General features: G+C 34.3%; 1 protein-coding gene across 12 annotated transcripts in view; it reads left to right on the top strand.

Moving 5' to 3' along the window:
* The window catches only part of LOC150104289 (zinc finger protein 703-A-like), a 603,572-nt gene that overhangs the window by 201,241 nt on the left and 376,651 nt on the right, over positions 1-25,680 (top strand). For 7 of the 12 annotated variants that reach the window (XM_090396271.1, XM_090396272.1, XM_090396267.1 and 4 more), the window contains one exon: positions 13,840-14,043. The exons of the other annotated variants lie outside the window; for them this stretch is intronic. The gene's annotated coding sequence lies outside the window, so the exon portion shown is untranslated. The remainder of the gene's footprint in view (positions 1-13,839; positions 14,044-25,680) is intronic. 12 annotated transcript variants of the gene reach the window in all.

Genomic DNA, 25,680 nt, shown 5'->3' with positions numbered 1-25,680 from the left:
CAGCAAAAGATCCATATATTTCAACATTCTATTTCTTGATATATGCTTTAAAGGGCGTACAGATTATAAGTATTACTTGATTAAGTTTACATTTTTACTAATCCTTTGTGAGCCGTTTTTCACCAAATTATTTTCTCACTTGTCAACACCAATATTTTCATATATTTCTGTCTTCTAGGGCACTTCTGATTGCATCCATCCACCTAGATCTTCGTTTATCTCTGGGTCTTTTCCCTGCCATCTTGTCATCAAAGTGCTAACTTTTTCTCTCCCATTCTGGTTAAGTGCCACCGCCTTAAATTAGTTCTGCTCACAAATTTTTTAGTGCTAACAATATCAGGTCCTTTTCTAATGTCTTGCTTTTTAATATGATTACGACAATGATGCTCACTTTTCTCAGAGCTATCTTTGGTCTGCAATATTTAAAGATTGGATTCTGGGATTTCTTAGATTTCACCTAAGAAATCCCAGATTTCGGATTTCTTAGGTGAAAATTGTTCTTGTATACAGTTAGTGTTTGATTTATTTCTCTCTTATTCCAAATGAAGCTGTTCATTTGGCCGCAAACCATATCAATTTTGATTATTTTATAGTCTTTTGTCTAATTTTTAGATATTTCATTTCCTTTTTAACATCATCTTACGTGATCCACGAATCACGGCAAGTCGAACAAAACGAAATAGTTTATATGCAATGCTTCCACAATCTTTCATTCCACTTTGAAAATATATGGTATCGGTTTCATCTCCAATCTGTAGAATCATATCTAATTTTCTTAAGATTGGAGATTCTTAAGATTTCTTAAGAATACTGAATTATTGACTTCTTAAATTCTAATTTTTTCTCAGTTAACTGCCTAGTCCTCGGTTTATTCCTGAAAGATACGTTTTGTGCATATGGGATCATATATCGCCCTTATATAAAAAATCTTTTTGCCTCACTATTAAATTCATGTTTTTTCATTCATGTGTGTGATGTAATGTCACCAACCATTCCGAATATTTTTGATTTCCTTATCAGTTGTCTTCAAAAAATTAGAAAGTCTAAGTCCCAATCACTATGCATGTCTGTCTTTCTGCTCAAATCATTCCTTTTAATATATTGTGGAGATTGTTCGTCCACCACGTAATTCCGATTACAACCTGGTGTTGATTTTTTTTTCTTCCATGGAGCCACAATCGCTATCAGGCTCCGTTTTGTATTTCCAGACGTTATAAGAATGCTGGGGAAGGGGAATCTTCTGGATATCTCTGCTTCATTTTTGGCTGGTTTATTATTTCCACTCTTCTGTTCCAAGCATTTGACTGACGACACAACTGAAATATTTGATATTGACATGAACACATTCACTCCTCACTTCCCTCCCATCCGGAACGTGAAGAATCTACAATTATAAGATGTTCAAAGTGAAAGTGGTTGGTCAGTCTCGTGCTACGCTATTAACTTTCCATTATACCGAACCTAGGAAATCGGTCGAAGTACAAACACATACACATGGGCGTCCACAGAAAATTTTCCAGGAGGGGCAAAACAAAATTTTCCAGGGGGGGGGGGAGAGCTTGGAGACAAATAATTACATCAATACATTTTTATTTAATTATTTATTTTTTTGGTGTTTTTTTTTTCACAAGTAGAGCCAAGGGGGGACAAGTGCCCCGTTTGTCCCCCTCTGCGGACGCCCATGCACACACCAGATTCGATATTGCTGACTTCACAGCCTTAGTTGCTTTACCAAAATACTAACTAATTATCTTCAGTCTTAAATTCTCTGTTCTTGTATGAGCATATCAAAATGAATTTCAAGTGATTTCCATCGCCCTGTTTAGTCCAAAATAGTTGCAGGCAAATTCTAAACATTTCAAAAGCGAGCTTTTGAAAGGGCAGAAAGATTATCTTGTTCAAATAGTATTGATGCTTTCTGATCCCTTGTGCAAAGTATCACTGAAAGAGCGTTGGGGCATTGCACTGTTCGATTGGAAATAATCTGAATTCGAATCTCATCTCTGAGAAAGGAATCTTTATATAGATTTTAAGTAATCCTGCTACCTCATACGAAGGTAGCAGGATTATTTTGAGTCCCGGAAACTCGAGTTGTTCATTCTGTATATGGGAAAATCGGCCCTAGTATATACTGAGTTTGTGTACACAATGTCGATAGTTGATGTATTGTAGCGTCGGTGTAGATAATGACATTGTTTGCGGATGGAGATTTAGGTAGTGTAGACGGTGAGTTTTGTAGAGTGGTGTGCTCTCCCGAGATGAGTCTTTTGAAGTGACACGTGAATTGAACATTCACTGAACAAATCATCTCCTGAGTACTCACTTTTCCTCAAATTTTTTCATTCATTAAATTATTGGAAATTAAAAACCTTATGCAATTTGATTACAAAAAAAAATCCGATTGTTCTAAATTTCTTGTTGCTAGCTGCCTAGTTTTGGTAGCCTTTTTTATTCCATATTCCACTGATATTTATTCTGCCTCTTGTATATTAATACACATTAATATACATATACCAATGGCGTCATGTGCCCATTTCGTCTGGGTGTACCGCCGTGGCTTAAGCACGCACGATTGCATTTTTATCGATGTATGAACGTTTTAAGAATGTATAGCTCAGCAATGCTCATCTTAATTGATCTAATGCAATTAATTGTAGGATAACGTTGAATACTTTAATTTATCAATTAATTGTAACCAAATCTTCCCAGAGTGAGGGACAATGTGTTTATATTAGAAAACAATAATGAAGAACAATGATATATTTGGTTGGTATATTTGAATTACTGAAAGGCATGAGCGTCCGCAGAAAGTTTTTCAGGGATGGGAAAAGCTTGGATACAAATAATTACACCAAGAAATTTTTATTTAATATTTTTTTTTTTTTTAGCAAGTAAAATTCTCTGCGGACGCCCATGCTCAAAGGTGTAAAATTTGGAAGAGGAGGACAAGCATTACATACATGAGCATACATGAGTATAAAGGACGCTATATTTGTTCCTAGTCCAGGAAGAACATTATCAGCATTTTGTTCCTTCAGGGAAAAATCAGGCAGTGTGAAGTGCATCTTGTTATAATTAACCTGCATCATAGTCACATTTGTTTTAATTAATGTCTTATTACATAAAAAGACTGTATGAATTCTCATCCTAACTATTAATCTGAATTATATAAAAATTCGAAAAAAAAGCATTTATTTATTTTGAAGCACCTGTGTAGTTTTGTGCAATATTTTTGTTTCCATAATGTTGGACCGCCAGCAGAAAGACGATTATAGGCTCGATTCTAATTGTCAATTAGAGAAACTTTTCTAGCATTTTTTTTAGGTAGTTCCCAGGTTTTTAGGTAGTTTGGCCCAAGCAAGCAGGGATTTTCTTCTCCAAATATCTTTCTAGGTTCGCATTTTATGAGTTTATGAGCTTCTTTGTAATAGTTTAATGTAACATATGACATCAGGCAAAAATTAAATCGAATGAATTTGAATAAAAAATGAAAACTAGTTTATTTCTCGGAATACTTTGCTACGATTTCATCTTGAGAGCTGAAAGTTGTTTCAGAAGGGTTAAGGTTTATGGTCACGAGATGGCGTGAGTTGTTGTCTACCGCTGTCTCTCACATATGCCTTCAAAATCATCGGTAGTCGTGGTTCAGACATCAGTGATTACTAAGGGATGGAGACCGACTAACTTCCAATTCCTAAAAATTAATTACGGCTAAAAGGAGTTCTGCCCTACTATCTTAGGGTAATTAAAATGACATTAAAGATTTGACAATTATTTGAAATTATCCACTCTGAATTCGAAAACAGTTAAATGGTTTATGTAATTGAGTCCTATATATACTCATAATTAATAGCTAATAAGAGGATTTGCATATCATTATTTAAAAATCAGGATATTCAATTTCTTCCAGTTAATTCGTAAAATACCTGAGCATTAAGTGGTTTAGTGTAACTTATGATACAAAGGCAAAAACTAAAAACAAAATTATTAATAGGAAGGATAGATAGGCAATTTTTTTTTCAATAATTTTGAGCGATCAAGTGTATGTGGCAGAATATAAAGGACGCCATATTTGAGTTTATTTTATACTTTAATAAATAACACTTAAAATGTTAGAAAACACGCTGTCACTCAGGATAGTCTCTTATGCCTCAGTTTATCTGTGGTGAAACAGAACAATTTACCCAATCAGACTTTATATTCCAGTTCTTCTCCACACCGAAGAGGCACAAAAACAAGGAAGAGGTCAAAGAAAGCGCTAAAACGGAGCGTAAGATGAAGTATATTGTCATATGTATCGTTGTTTCGTAAAGAACACCATCAGTGAGTTTTCCATCACCCCATTTCTCTTCTTCTCCGACAAACCACATTTTTCGTGCTTCCTGTGCACCCTTCTCGGCCTGCACCGCCTGATGAAAGCCTTTGATGCACTGGAAAGTCTCAGCAGCTTGAAGCTGCTACCGCCGATGTCATCGGCACAGTCATCGCCAGAAGAGTGATGGGCGCCGGGCGCACAAAAAGCGGCGCACGGGCTGTAGACGGCAAAAATAAATAGTGCTCGCTGATCTGTTTAAACGCAGCTGACGACATGGGAATTGCAATCCTGAAAGAATAACGTGTAATAAGAGAGCTCTTACGGTGTGATTGATCTCAGCCATGAGTGATGCTAGTGCCGGGGAGTGCTAGCAACAATTTATCATTGCCCAACATTTATTTCCCTTTGCTCCTTCCTTCGTTCGTTCTTTCTACTTCTCAGCAGTCCTGCCACGTTGCTGCTTACTCGAATGTATGCATTTCCTTCTTGTTCCTGCACATTTGAAAGATCGTGGCGGAACAAATAAAACTGGTTCCAGTGAATTTGCTTCGCTGATAATGGGATCCTGATTAATGACCGGTAAACAGAGGTTTTCAAATATCTATAATTACACAGAGTCTCTGCGAGTAATAAATAATGGCTGTTTAGTAGCTGAAAAATGTCAGCTACCAGTAACGCCACCTGAAGTTTTAACTCTGTCTCCGTTCACGGTAATCTATTTGTTTATCTGTTGTAAAGTCTCGATTATTTATAAGAAGCAGCGTTACCTGAATAAATGCAACGTTAAAGTAAGAAAACTCCAAAGTCATTCTTTTAATGTAAACTGCTTTTCAATTCTGAGAAGTATTTCGAGGAGATGATGAGACAGAGAGAGAAATAAATCAAAATTATGGAAGACTATTAGTTCCTTCGATATCATGATTAAGGCGCTATTTCGTATCCATATGAAACTTTACTGACAGATAAAAGCAAAAAAATAAAATACTGAAAAATACCCCATTTTGATCAGGATCAGAGGTGTATTTTGGAGTGGGAAGGAATGACTGATGGAGTCTGCATCCACCCACAATGGAATCAGAGCGCTTTGTCCTCCCCAAAAGTCCTAGCAAGGATGCGTGCTATTTAGTGTTACAGCGAGGATCATCCTGCTCTTCCCCACAGCAATTGCTGGGTGTGCCAGTGATCTAGGGGTCTATTGATCAGGCCGGCGCCTTCCTAGAATTGCTCACAGATTGAAGAATTATTCTATCAGTTTCATGATGTTCCAATTCAAGTCTTTTTAATACCCCCCCCCCCAGAAAATGGTATAAACATATGCAGCCTACAGACATAAAGCACAATATTGAACTGTCTTAAAATAGTGTAGTTGTTTATTATCTCAGGGGTGCAATTAAAAAATCAACAACAACCCTCCATAATAAAGATCATATGAAACCAATTTCTGCGTAGCTTTATTAGATTCGTCATCTTTGTAATTCTTTTGGAAAAATATGTATACGTTTGTGAATTGGTCAGTTTTAATCTTAATCACACGAAGCCCATATAACCTTTGTGAAATGGCTATTTTGACAATTTGACATTAGCAATCACAACACTATGAGAACCAAATGTACATGATTTTAGCATGTACATTTGGTTCTCTACATAACAGGAAGCAATAAAAAATTACTACACATTTTTAATAATAAATATTTTACATGTTCCCTATTTTAAGAAATACTTCCACAAGGTTTGTACATACTGCAATGAAATTAAGTAAATGAATAAAAATTATTGATAGTTCGCAGAAAAAGGATATGAATATTTTACTTTACTTTTGAAACTAACCGCCGTGTGCATATGAATGTTTCTTTACTAAGTTTTTCTTCGTAATTTTAGGAATATTTTCCCAATTAAATCAGAATCAACGCAGAGGAATATAAGCATTATAAAGTCCATTTATTAGTTGATGGGAAATCGTCATGAATTATAAAATAGCTGTTTTCATGAAGCTAACTACAATGAAATAATAATAATTTTTAATGGCACTAGCTTGTTATCTACAGAATAAGATTAATTTCTGAAAAACTTTTTTTTTTTCATATAATTTTTCTGTTGCTTATTTGAGTAATTTGTTGCTAGTAAGTCAGTCCAACTCTGTTTTCTAGTTAACGATCTTCCAGAAATGAGGGAGAAATGCCGAAATTTTTTATATTTCAATTAAATTTGAATTATTTGAATTTCAGTTATACCCCTTCAAGGGGGTAGTATCCAATCTAAATATGGCAGTTTGGATTTGTTTTTTTCTGATTTTAAATATAATCAGGGTAACATTTAACTAATTTATATGCACAGATGATTCTTGGAAGGTCGACATGAATGCATAAAGTGGAAGAATCTCCATGCGCTTCAATCTTGGAGGAGAGAAACGAAAGACACCTTTGTCCACATTTCAGTGTTAAAAAACATTGCCACACGTCATTTCAAAGATTATATCGATACATAAGAATAAATGATTTCATGTTTGAAAGACAAATCTGACTCTCAAGATTAAGATACGCCAGTTCTAGTATTCTTAGATGTTTGTTGTACAGTATTGTTTCGCGTTATGTTCAGTTGTACATAATGCTGTGTTCACAGCGCATCAGCAGAATAATTAAAAGAGAATTATGAGGCGAAGCACTTTGTTTGGGCTTGATCAACAATATTACTAGTCTGTTCTTTTTTTATTTACAGTTTACATGCCCTTTATACGTAAAGTAATATTTATTATTTTTTTACAAAAATTAATCAAAACTTGACACCTTGTTATTATAAAGGTACATTTTTTGTTTGCCTACTTTTCTAATAGACTTATTCTCACAAACTTCTTATTGTTAATACCTTTCCCAAGAAAACCTTTTTTTTTTCTTTTCAAAAAGTGGTATGAATATGAATAATTTACTTCTATTTTTGTGCCGTTTAAAACGCGTGGCAAATATTTGACCCCATTTCAGAAACATATTTTATTCTAAAAATAAACACTGACGAATTAGGAAACGTGTTCTAAATCTTACCATCATCATCCTGACGTCATGGTCATCGTTAGCTAAGTTTCTTTGTATAAATCAGTGGGTATCCAAACGCACAGATATAAAATTCTGCCAAGTTACATTGCATGAGTTATGTTTGTCATTTCAAATAAAAAAAAAACGATTACATTTATATTTAAATAGAGTATTATCTTGGTGTATAAAGAACTGTAAGTTTCTTTTATATACCTAAAAACAAATGCACTTCAATTTCTATAATGTATATATCCGCGGACGCGTGCATGGTTATAAAGTCATCGCGGGTTTAAACAGTGACGAAAGAATTTGTTACCTCTATTAACACCATTATTTGAAACAAAACTTATTTGATTTTAATAGAATAATTGATTTACTGCTTTTGGAAATTATCAATTCTTTTTAATAAAAAAAATAACGAGATGGGAATTCTGATTTGAAGAGAGAATCGGGAGGCATTTTTAAATCTCCTTTCGACGTCGCCAAATTTACTGGTATCACCAAACAAGATGAAATTGTTTTTCCTCTTAAATTATCCCTTCGAATTAACGAAACAAACAGCTCAATTAAGCGTACGAGTTTCATTACGTCTCTAGATCTGAATTCTTTTCATCAAGAATACTTCCAATATAAATCAATTTTTTATCGATTCTATATGCTGGTTATGTCTCAAGTTGTACTTGAGATTGCACTCCTCATTTGACCTAAATGTTCGGTATATTATTACAAGCTGGATTTTGTAACTTCGGTTCGTTATAAATAAATATTCGTCTGTCAAATATGATATATAAAAATGTATGGGTTATAAGTCATGAAACTTGCGAAATATGTACCTATACAAGAGTTCAGTAGATTTCGAGGTCACTGTATCACTCTTATCCTTCCACAAACTATTAAATTAGTCTTGTAAGCTGTCATCACTGAGATTAATTCTGAACAGATGCTGATAATAATGGATATTCCATTCAGTTCTAAAGAAATACATTAATGTGGGAGAGAAACCGTACTCAAATTGTGCATACACTGACATTTGCTTTGTTAGACAAGTAAAGTTGCGCTAGGCTACACTACCTCCTATTTAAATGGAATGAGAAGAAATATGCTAACCTCAGACATCATTTAGATCCGAATATAAGCTTACTTCATTCCATAGTGTAGATGCTGAATGAATACAGAGAGATATATTGACGAGTGTTATTGTTGGAATCAAAGTTTTGAGCTAATGAGGAAACCCTCGGGATGTCAAGACTTGTTGGTATCTGAGTTGTGAGTTGTTCTATCTTTTTGAAAAGATCAAGGGAATACGCAATGTAGTGCTCATTTATAACAGGAAGTGATTTGCCTGGGGCAAAAGAATGATACCAGGAGGTTAATTTTGGGTTTTGTTGGTGTTAATGATGTTTTTATCTGAGCGTGATGCTATTGATGGTATTCTGCATTTTGGCTTATTAAAGTTGTATTGGGATTATTTCGTCTATATTTTTACAACCTTTGCGAGCTTGAGTAGACTGAGAGAAAAGCTGAAGTTTTGTCACAAGCTACTTGAGTTATGCTGAATTTTTTCTTGGACTGACATAACTCGCATTTAAGGGAATCATGATTTAAATAGGACAGGGAATTTAAGTGGAGTTGGAGGTCTTAAATTCACCAAGAATTTACTGTACCTCGAAGACAACAATAGCTTAGGGAATTAGAAGCAATAGTTTTACGTGAAACATAAGACATTGGCACTGTTATGGTGTCAAAGATATGTGAAATTGGTACAAACTGATGTTCCATAGAAAGGAAAGCTTGGACTGAGTAAACAAGTGATGATCTGACATATGGTATACATGAAGGTGAAATGGGTAAGAGCGTATAGACTATTGGAAGAATGGTGAGGATTATGTAGTGTTTCGGTGGATAAATTGACTATTTTAGAAAGATGTTAATAGCAAGTTCTTCGGCATCTTCTCTACTTGGCCAGTGCAATTTTGGGAAAAGAATATTCGAAAAAGAAAATTTCACCTCATATTACCTTTCAGAGGTGAAAGGTAATATGAGGTGTCTTAATCCTATAAATAACTGATTTATCTTTTTCTCGAGGAATGAAATTTCTTAACTTCATCGGTGTAGCTGGTTCGTCAAATAATCATCAGTGTTCTATGTATACAGATGGAAGAACGACATGCTCTCTGGTTGGAAAGCTTCAGTTCTATACTACTAGAAACTGTAGGAACTAGACATTTCAGATATACCTATCATAATTGGGGGAAAAAAGAATGAAAGTTCCCTTTTGTTGAGTAGATAGTCAGAGATCAGTACACAAATCAAATTTCCTTTTTTCTTTAGTATGAAAATAAGTAAAGAATTTTTTTTATTTTAGTCAACTTTAATTTCATAATTTTGGTTTCGAGAATTGGGTCATCAAATTCCAACGGGTTATGGAAAAGTGGCGACGTTCCTTGTATGACTGTCATATCACATTTTTTAGAGGAAGGTAAAGTATTTTAATAGTACAGTTTATCAGGTGAATTTTTAAACACATGATGCCCAGAAAATCACCTGGCAAGCGGAATGTTTTATCGTGTGCCTGTGAAGAGTGTCTGTTAATAAGAGACACTTAGAAAAACCTGGGTTTCAGAGTATTAGGTAGATTGCTTGTGTGCTGTTTTGTGCAGTCGAAAAGTGTTCAGTTATTTATATGAAGTACTATGTATATTCGAACTCATTTATAATGGTATCTGTTTGATCTATTTAGAAGATTTTGAAGATGTTCTGTCTCGTACAACGATTACGCACCTGTATCAAAGATAATTGCTTTCATTTTTCCATTACAAAAACTTGAAGGAAAAACAGATTTTATCCCTCTGCAAGAAGAATAGTTTTCACAGAAGAGCAAGCATGCTAGAATTAATACAGTTCACTGAATTCGTACAACGGATATTCAAAAAATCTGATGAAAATTAAAAAACAAATGCCATACTATATTTTTTTGTAAATAATATTTGTTCCTTCAAACACATTTAATAATGCAGTTCAGGTTTAAATATCCTTGTAATAACGATACATGCAAGAGGGAACTGATCCTTAGTGATGTAACGAGTATCTCTTATATTAGTCTGAGTACATGAAGTTGTGACCAGGAGAGTAAACAGGAACTCTTTACAGCAGCTGTTTCAAGAGAATAAAGGCATTACGAGTTAAATTATGGGGAGAAGACTGAAAAGCATATAGTAATATAGACAGACGAGAAACTGAATTAGAGCAATGTTGAGGGGAAAATAAAACAGACGCAATATTAAGTTTTCTTAGAGTAAAAAGAAAAGTGATCATACAGAAATAAACGTTACCTTATAAGCTCTGAGAAAATTCTGCTTTCCTGAAACGACTGTTTCTCGTTCTTCTGTGAAATAAAAATGAAACTATTTACCAAGTGATTATTATAGTCAAAGAAATTGGTATGATTTATTAAAGGATTTGAGCTTTTTAATCGATTAAATCCAGTTTAAGCAAATCTTTAAAATGAATCAATCATAATCATGTCAAATAACTAATTGTTAGGATTTTAATTATGTTAATGGATATTTCAAAACATTTTTTTGTATTCACAATTTTTTTGAAAAAAAAATCACCCCAACAATAATCATTAGCAAGAGAAGTACATATGTGTTTCAAGAATCTGAAATTTTAAAAACAGATTAGTAACTAGTCACTGTAGGCTCCCATCATCTAAAACTATTTCCGTATAGTTCTACCCTCTCTGTAGAGGAAAGAATGTACGGTGGAGCTATTGCTCTACCGTACACTATTCGATGAATGATCATTGAATTACGGTGCTTTATTTTTCGTTATTTTAATTCAGATTTGAATCAAGAAGAGAACATGTAGTTTATCGCAAGTGGGACAATGCATTAGATTAACTGGAAACATGTTCTGGAGACCATATATATATATTTGTGCTACTTCACTTTGAGTAACAAACACCCATGTCATACATAACGTGGTTCAGACCGTCAGACTGTAGATAGCCTGACGTTTATGGACTCGATCACAGTGAAGCCTTCAGTTCATACATACAGTAGAAGTTTGCAAGATAAGTGGTTTCTGCCTTGACTGGGATTTCTGAAACTAATCCTCCCTGTCTCAAGGAACAAATGCCTTCTTTTTTTTCATATTAATAAAATTATTATTTTCCTGTTAACTAATTTAAATGGAATATTGGACTATTCACGGCTCGATATGTTGAGTGGTTAACGTACTAGCCAACATACTACGGGCTTGAATCCCACCGTGGTATGAATGATTTTGATTATTTTAGAGGCCCGAAGTGGCTTGAAAAAAAAAAAAACGTTCCATGTTTGTACTCTAGAATAGGGTTTCCGGATTATGTAAAAAAATAAATAAATAATCCTAGGTCATCTTACGGTGGTGATGCTGTATAGGTTTTCAGCCGTTCGTTGGTGGAAGACGGGAAAAAAAATTCAATTCACAACTCTTTAGTGCTAGCCAATTTTTGCAGAGTATCGATACTACTTATTTCAGACCATTTGGAGAATTCTTTACTGCACCAAATGCCCTTCTGTACCTCTGTACCTTAATGCGAAGGTCTTATTAACTTCCTACTTTAATGTCATTTGAAACGAAATCACATATTTTAAAGTTATTCATGAAAATTTCAATTTTGTTTCCACATATAGAAAAATAGAGACATTCATTTTTCCCCAGATATATTTCTCACTAATTATCTTCAGTTAATAGATTCCTGTTATATCGACGAGTACAAATTGAATTTTAGTAAATGTGAATATAAAGAAGAGTATAAATACGTATTTATCTCAAGTATTTAACGTACAAATTCTAATCTCTTAGAATTCAAATGCATATCTCATAACAGGAAAAGCCATACCCTCTTTAAATATACCCTAACAAAATAACCTTTCTATTGTGGTTATTGTTTTGACAAGTTCTGACAAGTGCTTCGATCTCACCAATCTCGTAGCGAACACTCCAATGATAACTTTGTAATTTTCCTGTCATTATGCTCATTGCGATGTATTGCCACGAAATAAAAGTATAAATAAATTAACTGTGGAACAGCAAAGTTTGAAATGAGAGCTTTAATAAGTATGCGTTTGATTTAGCTAATTTGATGTTAACAGACTATATCAATTTATATTGTCAGACCACCTACAAAACTTTCACTGATAATACTATGGACTATTAATGCTACATGATAAAAATAAGAGTGATTTATTACATAAGAAGAAAGGTAGCCTTTCATCTTGCATATCAAAATGAATTCAAACCCATCTCGGAAAATTAGAGTTGCTTTTTTGAAAAATTCCTACTCAAACGTTTGTACATATTTCTTGTTATAAAGGCGAATAGGCGAAGGAATAGGATGGATCAGGATGATAAAACTGATACGTTATTAAAATCACTGGTAGATTACTGACAATTTTATCATCCTGATAAAAGAGTTATTTTTCAGTACATTAAGCATCTTAAAAATCATTGAAAAGAATTAAAAAACATGTTGATAAACTTTTAGTATTCTTACGAATTTTTATATGAAAACTGCCTGAAGCAGAATTCATTTATTGATCTCAAATTATTGCAATGCGGTTATTATTGCATATATTTTGTGAACTTGCAAAAATAGAAATAAATGTATATTAAAATTAAAATTATGAAGTGTGCATTTATCTCTCGTAAATTTGTGCTGTGACACGAAGGGCAATAGTCTGAAGTTATATGACCGAGGGGAATCCATAATTCTGAACTACTTATGACATAATTTAAGGATGAACTCTTACTCTAGTTGATTAAATTTACTTTCAGATGTTCAATCACATGGGAACTAATACTCAGAACAATGCACTTAGTGAAAATATTCATGTCACTAGTAATTTGTGAGGTTTTAAATTCACCGTACAGTAACTATCGTTCCCGCCATCAGTCTCCAATATCTGTCCTATCTAATACTGATGTGTCATTTATAAAAGAGCTCTCATATCAGTCAACTCCTAATCATACTCGGAAGCTATATCACTGTAATAAGCTTTGCCTTTGATTCCACAATAGCGCTTTGAATCTATTTATTGTTTCTAAAGTATCTTGAATAACATATGGTTCAAATGCGACCAGACTTTGATATTCAGCATTGACTTAATATAATTCTTCTCATTCATTTTATTATTTTTACCTATAAAATGAATAATTTATTCTTTCTTTCATGTTGGCATGATTACATTTCTCTCGTTCACTGTCCCCAATTTGTTTATTAGGCAAGGGCTTTTCCAAATCTTTGTATAATGAACAATCGCTTTACAATATATTTCGATTAATTAAATAGAGAACACATGGACTATAATTTCAGGAGTATGATATTAATTATATATTTTATGGATATATTTAAGTTGATCGATACCCGTTTATCTTCTCATTCATAACTTTGTTTATTCAGCCATTTAAATATCATTTTATACTGAATTGGGAACTACATTTTTTTTTCAGGCAAAGAAAAACTGTGATAACACGCAATGAAGCTATAAAAAATTCCTGTATTGTGAATAGCGGTGCCATGTTTAAGAAGTAGATCGATAATTTCCAAAATTGATAAAGCAGGTTTTAAAGAAGTAAACATTCGAAATCATTTTTATCCTGTTTCCTTCATAAAATCCATCAATGGTGTGTTAAGGAGTTTTAAGACTTGTGAAGGTATGTAGACACGGTCTCTTATTTTTCTTAAAGATGAACTCTTTTGTGCTCACACAGAGCTTCCTCTTCCCTAATAGGATTGTCCATGCTTATGATATAAAACACTAGGGGGTGGAAACTATATATCAAAAGAGTCAGCTCTTTCTTCTACGATAAAATACGGGTCAATACATTTTCCCTTTTTATGCGTTCCCTTCGAAATGTACTCACAGCAAAAATACCCTGCGATATTTGATAGATAGTTTTGCGCTAAAGAAAACCAAGCCTAGTTGACGACATATGCAGACCAAGTTAATAATGGAAATTCTGACAAATGCAATCCTCGAAGATGAATGGCTATTGCCTGATTCCTCTAGCAACGCGCGCTGACTTCAAAATACGGAGCAAAAACAAGTGATTTATCAGGCAATTTGTCTCGTGCACTCTGCTACCATTCAGGCTATAATTATTCACCCGCATCGCATGGAAAAATAAGGCGATATCACCAGAGGAAGCCATCTCTACGATGAATGCATTTCCCGTGATGAACGATCTGAGATGAACACGTCAAAGCGGGGCTGTCAATTGATCATGCGTAGGGACAGGCCTGTCACGAACACGGCGGGATGTCGGACGTCCTGCCACGTGCATCTTCTTCAAATTTATGGAGAAAATATTCATCTCCATCCCCAGAGATGTTTCCTATTTGTATCCGTCAGCGACAGGCCAGATAATGAGTTTAGATAATGTTGAGAGAGAGAGAGAGAGAGATAGTGAAAACTTTTGGAATTTTAGCTGTTTAAACTGCGCCAAAAGTTTTAGCCTGGAATTTGTTTGAAAGCCTTTAGAGAATGCAGGAATCTTAACGACTAAATTAAATTTACTTCGGAAAGGAATGTTTTAAAATACATTAGAAATGGTAGATGGTTTGTGGATCTTTTACTGACCTAATTGTACTCCTGCGAGTCCGATTTGGTCAGTAAAAATGTAAACCTACTAGATAAAATGCCTGAAATCTTTACTTTTAATTTAATAAAACGAAATGTAAGTAGAATCATAGACGTGGTTAATGAAAACATCTCTGCAATATAATGTTATCTAAAAATGTATGATATGATAAAAAGCTGTAAGGGAACATCTTCTTGTCGAATAGTTTCACCAGCCTACTTACATGAATTAATATTCTCTATATAGCGGGAGAAACTATTTAGCCTATTAAGCCCCCCCCTGGGCAAGACTAATAAAAAAAAAACACTTACCGAAGAACACATCTACGAGAAAGATATACAGACTGTGAGAATATGAGTACATTATTTTTGATAATGGCATTGCTGTTCCCGTTGTTGTGGAAATGTTAGAATTCGATGGGAAATTTACAGTCTCAATGGTTAACAATATCTACAAGCTAACTGGATAGCATATCTGCTCTCCAGTGAGTAAGCGGCGAGTTCAAATCCTGCTGTGAGCAGGATGTTTATGAATGTCTTTAGGTGGCAGATGAATTTCATCGCCTAGAGTGAGACCACTTCTATTTCCTGGAAACTTGCAGTGGCTTGAGGTTCCATATTGATATCTGAAGTTAAAGTTCAAGATATCTCCTCCATAGCACATTCACAGTATTAATATTAATTGAACTATAGGTTTACTACCTTTCAAGAGTGGGATTAACCTTTTAAAAAGTGACTGCTTCTAATTTGCAGTCCAACTTCCTACTTTTTCAGTACTTGGTCGCTTTTTTTATACGAATATTTTAAAATGAAATATCAGTTTTAACTATTAGAGGAATAATAAATTGTAAATCGATTGGATAAATTTTGGACAATGAGACCTCTAGTGATGCGTGCGATATTTTATTTTCTTCTCCTCCTTTCGCAAATCCGCTGTCTGTTTTTGTTCTCCGCAAAGTGTCAGAAGAATATCTTATAACCACATATTCGAAATTTGGATGAAAACTGAACTATTCGCTCAGTAGAGGTGTTTTCGGAGGAGGAGGAGAAGAAGAAAAACTACGTTTCTCTATCCCCCCCCCGTGTGCCCTAGCCTTTGAATAACAATCGAATGAAAGCAGCCGATTAGTAGTATTCAGCAGTAGTTACAGCAGGCGGAATTTTGACTAAAGTGGTGATTCTTGCAATAAGAGTATTCAGTGACTTGGTACAGCATTTCAGTTGCTAAGATTACAATACCTCCAAAAATTGTTTATATTGGCCTATTGCTTTCCTGTATGAATTTTCAACTTTATATTCAAAGACCGTGAGAATATGAGTACATTATTTTTAATAATTGTATTGCTGTTCCCGTTGTTGTGGCAATGTTAGAATTTGAGGGGAAATTTACAGTCTCAATTTACAGTCTCAACAATATCTACAAATTTCGAATTATCGAGAATGTTTATTAAGTTGTAAAGAGATGGAATAAAATCCGCACGCACCCACGTTCAAGTTTTAATTTGTTTTCTAAAATTAATTACTAAAACTTTCTTCACTTTCTTTATATAATTAACATGGAAAGTTACAAATGGGTTCATAATTTTATAAATAAGTTATCAGTCCCATTACTTTTATGTAAATTATTTGAAGTGTACCAAATTAAGTTATAAGTAACTAATTAATGCCATTATACTAAGTACTTTTACCATATCTTTCTGACGACATTCATCCTAGTTACGAGACGAAACCCGAACTGTAAATTATGGAAAAATAAATAAAAAATAGGCTTAATATCTCGTGATCAGTTTGTCATATCATTTGAGTAACCTATTTCGTTTACTTTATGCTTGATAACCGTTTTTATTTACCCTTAGAGATACTGGTTACGTACATAGAAGAAAACTGTAGTGAATTATTTACAGTATGTTGTTGTAAGCTTCATTTTGAGATGCTATTGACATTGAACTAAGTATTCTTTCTTGCCAATCAATTTTCGCCTACTATACTTGGGACAACACCTGTAATCACACATTTCTTTCAAGTGAAAATCCGAGTTTTCAAGGCTATACTACGATACTATAAGTGTGTTCATTTTGAAGATTACCACAGAAAACTATATCTTTCTAAATGTAGTACAGCGCAATATTGTATAGGCACCTTAGAGTAATGAGAGTCGTTTATTTCAAAGTATTTAGGGAACAAAAATGAGTAAATATTTTATTTATTGTCCCGTTTGCCTTTAGTGGACAGATAGAACGTCAACCCAGAAGATCTTCCATGCATCTTGCATTCCACCATCTTAGCAAATCTGAGATGGTTATTTAAAAAAATATCATTTGGTGTATTTCTTGATAAAACGCTTTCACTGTTAAAGGACTGACTTAATGTAAAGCTCAATTACTCTTAAGGTTTAAGAGTAATTAAGCTTTACATTAAAATATTTTCAGGAGAAATATGATATGCATGAACGCAATGATTGCTTTTTGGAGGACTTTTCGTTTTAAATGGAATAAATATTTCATGTATTTATTTTTTTAATGTGAAGTTTGTTAACGAAACTTATTTTAGAAGGAACCTGTTTGTATACAAAGTTTTTTTTTTTTTTTTTCATGCAGCTATCTTATACAAGATGGCTGTCATTTTTACATTTGTTATTTGTGGGAATCTAACGTAAAGGCGTTTAATCATTAAGTTATACTGCTATCGTATAATATCTGAAGCGATGCTGGTATCCAGGAAAGAAAATCCGTAGCAACCATTTATCGGCAGCTTATTAAATGTGTTTTAGATGCGAAATCACGTAATAACTAATCACCTGCCATCTATGGCGGCGGAAGTACAACGATCCATGTCACGAAAAACCCCTCTAGGGAAATGTAAGGCGCAAAAATATCGGCAGCTTCATGCGATGATATATTGGCCCAATCAAGGTGCTAACGCTCAATGAACGAAATAAGTAAATATGATCTCCACTTATCATTTGGGAAGAGCTGAAGCTGCTGTTTCACATCACTCGGCTCCTAGAGTGGGTAGTAAAATGCCGTATATTTATTGTATTTCGCAGGACATAGGCCAACACTTATATCTACGGGTAGCTTTGGAGAATAAACAGCGATAGTACAAATACATGCACACATGATTTTTCAAAGGCTACTTGAGGCAATTTGTGTGCAGTTGAATTCACTAACTGATGGCATGTGTTGAATTCTTATCCAGATTCTACTTTTAACATTACAATAATTACGTGTTATTAATGATTTCATGGCAGAAAGAGGTACTTGCTTAAAAATTAAAGGGAAATAATTAATCGGACGATAGTTAACTTCATCCGGTGAGTCATTCACATCAATTTAAAAAATTCCTAGTTCAAGGTACGATTTTGCAAATAAAGAGTTCTACGCGCATGCGTGCGAAATTTCGCGATTATCGGTTTTGTTTGCTAAGCATCTCACAGCACTTGAAAGTGAGCATGTTCCTATAGCTAAACCCCATAACACTAACACGAAACCATTGAAGCGTCACTGACGCCCGATGTGTAATATATTTAGAAAGTCTAAGATAATGTAGAACGTAGTCATGGTAACACCGAGAAACAGCGTGTCAACACCAAGACACCCCGCAGGGTGCATTGCAAAGTTGTCATTCTGTATTTACATGTTCCTGTCTCACCCCTGTGATTTGTAATGTTAGCTGGGTTTCATTTTGACTGGGTACAGACCCAGATCCTTGCTGGGGCGTCATTCTCTCTGTCGAGGTCGGAAATAACAAAAGCCACATCTGTGTGATGCTGTTCTTGCTGTTTGGGTGGTCCCACAGTAAGGAAAAGGGCACGCGGGCGGAGCGAGTGTCGTACTTCGACATCTGCCTCGTGGGCCGAGAGGTCAAAAGAAAGAAGGGCTTCTAGGTTCTCTCTCTCTCTTCATGAACAGTCCACAGTGGGCCGCATCATCCATTACTGTCAACGGTACTGATAGATGACTTGCAGAGAGACTAGACTACAGTGGCCTGTCATGAAAGCAGAGAGATGAGAAGGGGAAAAAATATCGAACGTGCGTGTCAGGAGTGTAATAAATCACCAGTGTGCGTTGGTGACGCCAGCAATTTCTTTCAAGTGATTCTGATTATTATCGACCTTCGTTACCCGATTTTATCGGTCCTGACTACGGGTTCACGACCAAACCAGCCATAAAAAAATAAAAAGTCGCATAATTCCTCTCCGAACTCCTGTAATATATAATACATGCTATTTCCAAAAGTTTTTTTTTTTCTTTTTAAGAAAGCAACATTCTTCATTATGCATCTTGAATCTCTACTGAAACTTATCCTGTTCACTTCCAAAAGTTTTAAATCCAAGTTTCCTACACGTACAACCATATTGTGCACTTCAAACTCTCAAAAGTTTTACTGACCGCAAGATTTAATTTTCTTTCTACGTGCAGACAAAAATTATTTTTTTTTTATATCAACTGAAACCAAGATTTCTTTAAAAATGCTTGATAATAATAGCAGCTCCTGCCTAGTAACAGCTCATTGGTGACAAAAAAACTTCGGATGTTGCTATTTTTTTGTCGCTTGCGTAGTGTCTTCGGTCAAAAGGTAATTCGTGTAAAACTGTGAATCCTAACACCAGACAGAAGAAAGAAGCGATCACCTAAAATTTAGGAAGAAAAATCATGCTAATGTGAATCAGAAAATTTTGACTTTTTTTGAATTTGATTTGAAGTTAATCGAATTACTCACACCTGACGAGGCCCAAATTTGAAACTGCTCCTACTGGCTACAGTGCTACATGGTCTGTTAGTAATATGAAAAAAAGCTGTCAACTGCCAGTTTCTTATTAAAAAATAAAAGTTCGCGAAAGAAAAGAATCACATTTTTGGAAACTACAGATGTAAAGTTTTATACGATTTTTTATTCTTCTATTCCTGCCATCTGAAAGTCTTTTTTTTCTAAGACCGAAAGATTTGCAAGTAAGTGTGTAACACTCTTATAGCAAAGGAGGCTTTGGCTGCCCAGAGTAATCCCATAACATTTTCATGTAACCGACACCTCTTCCGTAGCAGTTCCTCTAAAACCAAAGAAGCAAACAAGCAAACTTATACATTATAGATTGTGGTGGAGTGGTTCTCTAGACCATTTTTCACTCTGTATGTCTTTCACTTCCTTTCACTGCTGGTTTCTGAACTAACGTCAGACAAATGGATTCGGTGTGAATGATAACAAGATATGTAGATTAGTATTCCGTCTGTTTTCTGCAGCATTCCGCCAGTTGCAAACGCCACTATGAAGATTTGGTGTAAAGCCAATGAAAAATAATATATCGGCAGCAGGCGCTCACAAATCGGATTTTCCGAACAACAAAACACATTACGGCCATCCACACTAGTAGTGCAGCAGGGGGAAAAGCAAAGGCGGATGCGGTTTTAGTTGGTGGGTCAATCCGGGCGGGCGCGCAAGGCAATAAATTTCAATTTATCCGTAATGTACCTAATGTAATAGTGCGGCAGCCAAAGTGGATGTGAGGAAAGTACCATTGTCACGCACGTGCTCTGAGACGCCTCCTGAGAGTGGAATCGATGACATGGGGAACCGGTGACGATGATTGGTCCTGATGTCGGCAGGTGTCAGGGAGAAAGTCCACGCGCTAAGTGTGAAACGCTAGAGGAGCCAAATAACCCGCGATGGAAACTTCGTTATTTAACTTCAAAGTTACTGAAGTGGGCATGAAATAGAACCTTCTCCCTGGGAGAGTTTCTCGGGACCTCGACGGCTCTAATTCCACGTTGATATTCGGAGCGAGCCGAAAGAGATACCAACATATGACTTTACTTTTCGGTAATGGAATCACGTTTGAACCCTCCCCGCTTCGCAAACGCTGGTTTCTTGTTGTCCTTCGATGTGGGAGTATCAGCGTCTTGCTCTTATTAGCTTTGATGTTTCGTCTCCCACCTGACTAGGACAAGGGATAGAAAGGGGAAGCATGCAATGGCTCAGAACCAATTTTTCCTTGCTAATATTGTCACAAGCGATTCATTTATTAGACCTCATATCGCTATTACATCGTTTAGGCTTAATTGAACTTTCTAGGATGTTTAAATATTAAATACATGAACTACATTAATGTGCTTGAAATGAGGATAATGCACAGTATAATTAACGCATCAAAATCCAAACAGAAGCGCCCTCTTGTTCGAAGCATAATATCTACAGTGAACATTTTTTTAAATGTATTCTAGACCACACAGGTCTTCAACTACTTTTGGAGTAGGGAGAAAAAAAAAGTCAGTTGAAGAACCTTAAATTCAGTTGAAAGACCGATAATAATGTGAAGTGCAGAAATTTTAAATGTGCTGATGTGTATATAAATAGCACACACGTTTTCGAACGAGTCAGACGGTTTCCAAGTATCACCGTTTCTAGTCGACTTCGGTTAGGCAACGACAGTCTAAAAAGTGTCAACTTTACCTGGAATCTTTTCCAAATGTTCATCCGTTTTTTTTCCCTTGCTTATTTTATTGGTAATGTCGAATCTATATGATTTACGCGTGTGAGTTCATCATTATATATATATATATATATATACGCACGCACGCGCGCACACACACACACCATTTATTTCTTAAAAGACCTTCATTCGAAACACTAGTTTACAAAGGAGATCATACCGTATTGCGTAATCTAGGACATTGCTCCTTTCTGACAGCTGTTTCTCCCTTAACTAGCATTGTCAGAGGATGGCATTATCGTTCTGTCATCGTCCTTTCCTTCAACAATTCATATGCTGAAAACATTAAACGTTTGCTTATTTTTAGCAGCTTAAATTTCTAACAATTTATAAAAAAAGCATTCTATGTTCTTGTGCAGGATATGTAAAGATTACTCCGAAATATTTCAGCAATAAATTGAAGAGGAAAAATAATGGACAACATATTTTGATACCATAAATGAAGTTTCTTTTTGCTCATTAAATACATTATTATTATTAGTAGTAGTAGTAGTAGTAGTAGTATTTGTCATCAAAGAAATCTTTCTGCTGCAGAAACTATTTATTGTAAGGATGTGAATAATATCCTTAAATAGAAAAAAATAAACTTTTTTTTAAGACTTGCTCTTTAAGTAACACTTTTCTCTATCATGAAAAAATATGAATGCTGAAATTGAGCTTGTAAATCAGCTGGGTAGTATATCAATAAAAATCTTGTCGAGCCTCCAATTAAATACTCTTAATTCATTGTATTCCATATATTGTGTATAATGAATATCTAAGCCTGAAGGGTTTTTCTTAATGTGCGGTCTAGTAAGTAATAAATTCGTCTAGTAAATTCGCTTCGCACATTGATATCCCCATTTGATAGCTGTAACTCTACAGATGTGCAGATTACGAGAATCCAACATTGATATTTGCAAGTGCATCAAAAATACGTAGTTTCAACTAATGGGAATGACAAACACCAAAAACGTGTGAAACATGATAGGTGGCTATTGAGGGTTAACTTGCGGGTTTCAAATTAAGGACGGAAACCTTACAATTTGAATTGGTCGTTTAGTCCATAGTACAATGTTGAGATGCTGTTTAATTAGACAAGCATTGTGATTAACAGTTGAAAAGATAATTTACTAACTCATGACCAAGCCTGATTTGGTTTTAGTTTTAATGACAGTCCTTACTAAATTTTGTAATACATACTCGTACATTATTGGAATAGGTTAAATATTAGAGTTATAAAATTGGGAGTAAATAATTTAGTCCTACAAGAATACATAAGAAGATATATCGAATATATTTAAAAGTGTTAACCGCAACGTCAAATGTGGGAAATTAGTCCAGAAAAGTGCCATTGGTGAATCGTCTGAAAGCTGTTTTGCTTCTGTAATAAATTTTGGAATGAATAAAAAAGTACTTGCACATGCCCATATTCACCTCATTACATATAAGGAACGCAAAAGCAATTTTTGGGCAAATTTTATGAAATTTGCGATATTGCAGATCACAGAAATGACTTAACACACTACATCAGCTGATGTTTCGTTTCCATTTTGAGGATAGGCTGTGTATAATGGTTTAAAATAACAATTCATAAACTATGATCAGAGTAGTACGAAACACGTATTATGATTGGAAATTCCCTCCAATCATAACACGTGTTTCGTGCTACTCTGATCATAGTTTATGAATCAGGGAGATCCAGTAATCTCAATGATTCAGAACTAAGGCTTTAATGACCATAGCGTTGACAAGCCTAACTAAACGTGAAACAAAGGAGGATTATAAGACATAAACTCTTTATTGACGTAGCCAGTGGAATCCATCACATTTAGAAGCAGTTGATATTGTTTGAATTGCAAGTTGTGTTAATATCTTGAGAGTTGATTTTATGCTGTGGAAATCAAATACGCAAGATTTGACAAAATAATGGTATCGAAAATTTCAGTTTCAAACGTTGAACTGTCATAGTTCGACGAATATTTCAAATGCTAAATTTCCTTAAAATTAGTCATATTGACTAGTTTTAAGGAAATTTATTTAACTATATATATATATATATATATATATATTTATAAAAATAAATTTAACTGACTAGAACCCGAGAAAGTATAACAAAAACCTTTAATACATCACAACTAGTTTCATCGGTGATCCGACTTCTTCAGGTGAGAAATAAAAACATAAGACATAAAATAACACGGTAAAAAAGTCGGATCACCGATGAAACTAGTTGTGATGTATTAAAGGTTTTTGTTATACTTTCTCGGGTTCTAGTCAGTTAAATTTATTTTTATAAATGTATACATCCCGAGTAAATCCTAATTTCAACAATATATATATATATATATATATATATATATATATATATTGCTATTCTTCAGTATACTAGCAGCAAAAATTTCCATACAGCGGGAAATTTTGACGTAGAAATTGCATCCGACTTGGACACATTTCTGTGAAATACACCTAAAAAAACGAATAAGATAATCTTTAAAACCTCGAATGCATCTAAACTGGGACAGGCATCATTCTTAAGTGAATGAATCGTACACGGAACCATCTAAGAGACAGACGAGAATATTTCTGGTCTTACAAAAGTGCACACTAGTAAACAACTGCAATCCATAATTTCTGTTCGTGACTTAACTTCAGAAACGACTAACAAGCAATATATCATTATTATCTTGCATTTCCATGATAAAATAGTCTATAAATGTTTCGTGAAGCATATCAGTCAACTGGCTCAAGGAAAGAAATGCGTTCTCAGAATATTAAATATTTCCTGTTCCATGAAATATTTAAATATCCAGACTAACAAGACGCGTGTTAAGAAAGATTGATAAATAAAGGTGCGTTACAAACAGCCGATTGTCCTAACCATCAATTTATGTGCTATAGAATTATATCGATTTATTGCAAAATAAAATAAAAAAATCAATGAATACTGTGAGAGTTGCTGCAGTCGGTGTTGTTATCATTGCCATCACGATACTGCTTTTTTGGCTAAAAATACAAGAAATAATGAAATTATAATCAAATATTTCAACTGGGAAAAAATGCCAGTATATATTAATTTAGGGTTCATCATAATTCGAAATAGTTGTTCAAGTTTTCAAATCAGAATTATTTAGTATTACAGAGTTGAAAGCAATTTCTTTTATGAGTTGACTATGATCTTAAAATTCGTGAACCCACCTCATTAGAAGAATAACAACCTTTATTCGGAAATATCAGGCTGGTTTGAATCCAGTTATGATTGTTTTACTAGCATTTTAAATCAAGACCAAAGTATTCCATCGGACTGCAAGTGGAAGGTTATTTTCATTCCTATAATACAGACAAATGTACCCAACGCCACATATAGTTGACGGACATTATATACTGTATACTGAATTCTTCTAGCCTTGGCTGCTAAGATAACTCCAAATTCATCTTGATTCAGACGTAAAATTATGCTATTATTATTCTTTTTTATTTTTTATTTTTTATTTTTTTTCATTTTACACCATATGAGAATGGTGGATAACATAAGGATTGGGTGATGTAAATCCTGCTTTCAGGTCTCTTTTAAAATCGCTTTAATAAGCAAGGCGGTTAGCTCTAATTGCATTCTAGCACCTAAACACATCGGCAAACATTCATGATAGAGTGTGATTTGAACTCATAGCTTATTCATAGCTTCTAATTCTCTTGCATTTTGAAGAAATACTGGTTATTTAATCGTAAACTAAGCCAAAATTTTGATTAACTAATCTTATTCTTCACCTCACTATTCTAATTTCAAGTAGGATAAAAACATCCTTGATGGCTTTGGGAAACAACCCACACATGAAAAATACTGGGAATTCTGATTTTAAAGATCTTCTCTGGATGCCATGTAAATTATGCACTTTGTTTGGCAGAAGGATAACACAGCATTACATCCTCTTTATTTCTTTTTTATTAAACAAAATCGGATAGTTATCGTTCACAAAGCTTTGATCTCGTTTTTTGGATACCTTGGGGACTGTTAGTTTTTATTTTTTTTTTTTAGATCTTGACGTGGTAGATTTTATTTCATGAATTATTATTTCTTCTCCCATTCCCTACCCAAATACTAATATCAATAATTTAACTATTATCATAGCAGCTATTAGAAGAAAAAAAAAAAACATGTATCGCTACATCGAGGTTAAGATTCAGATCATAACATTTTTGAAAATGTAAAATGGGCATTGATAATTCCATAGCAATTGTTTTTTA

Source organism: Typopeltis vanoorti, chromosome 8 (assembly GCF_054136105.1).
Source record: "Typopeltis vanoorti isolate ZY-2024b chromosome 8, IOZ_Tvanoo_1.0, whole genome shotgun sequence".
NCBI classification, from domain to species: domain Eukaryota; kingdom Metazoa; phylum Arthropoda; class Arachnida; order Uropygi; family Thelyphonidae; genus Typopeltis; species Typopeltis vanoorti.
The sequence above is the reverse complement of the archived record's forward strand: the minus strand, read 5'-3'. Positions and strand labels throughout refer to the sequence as shown.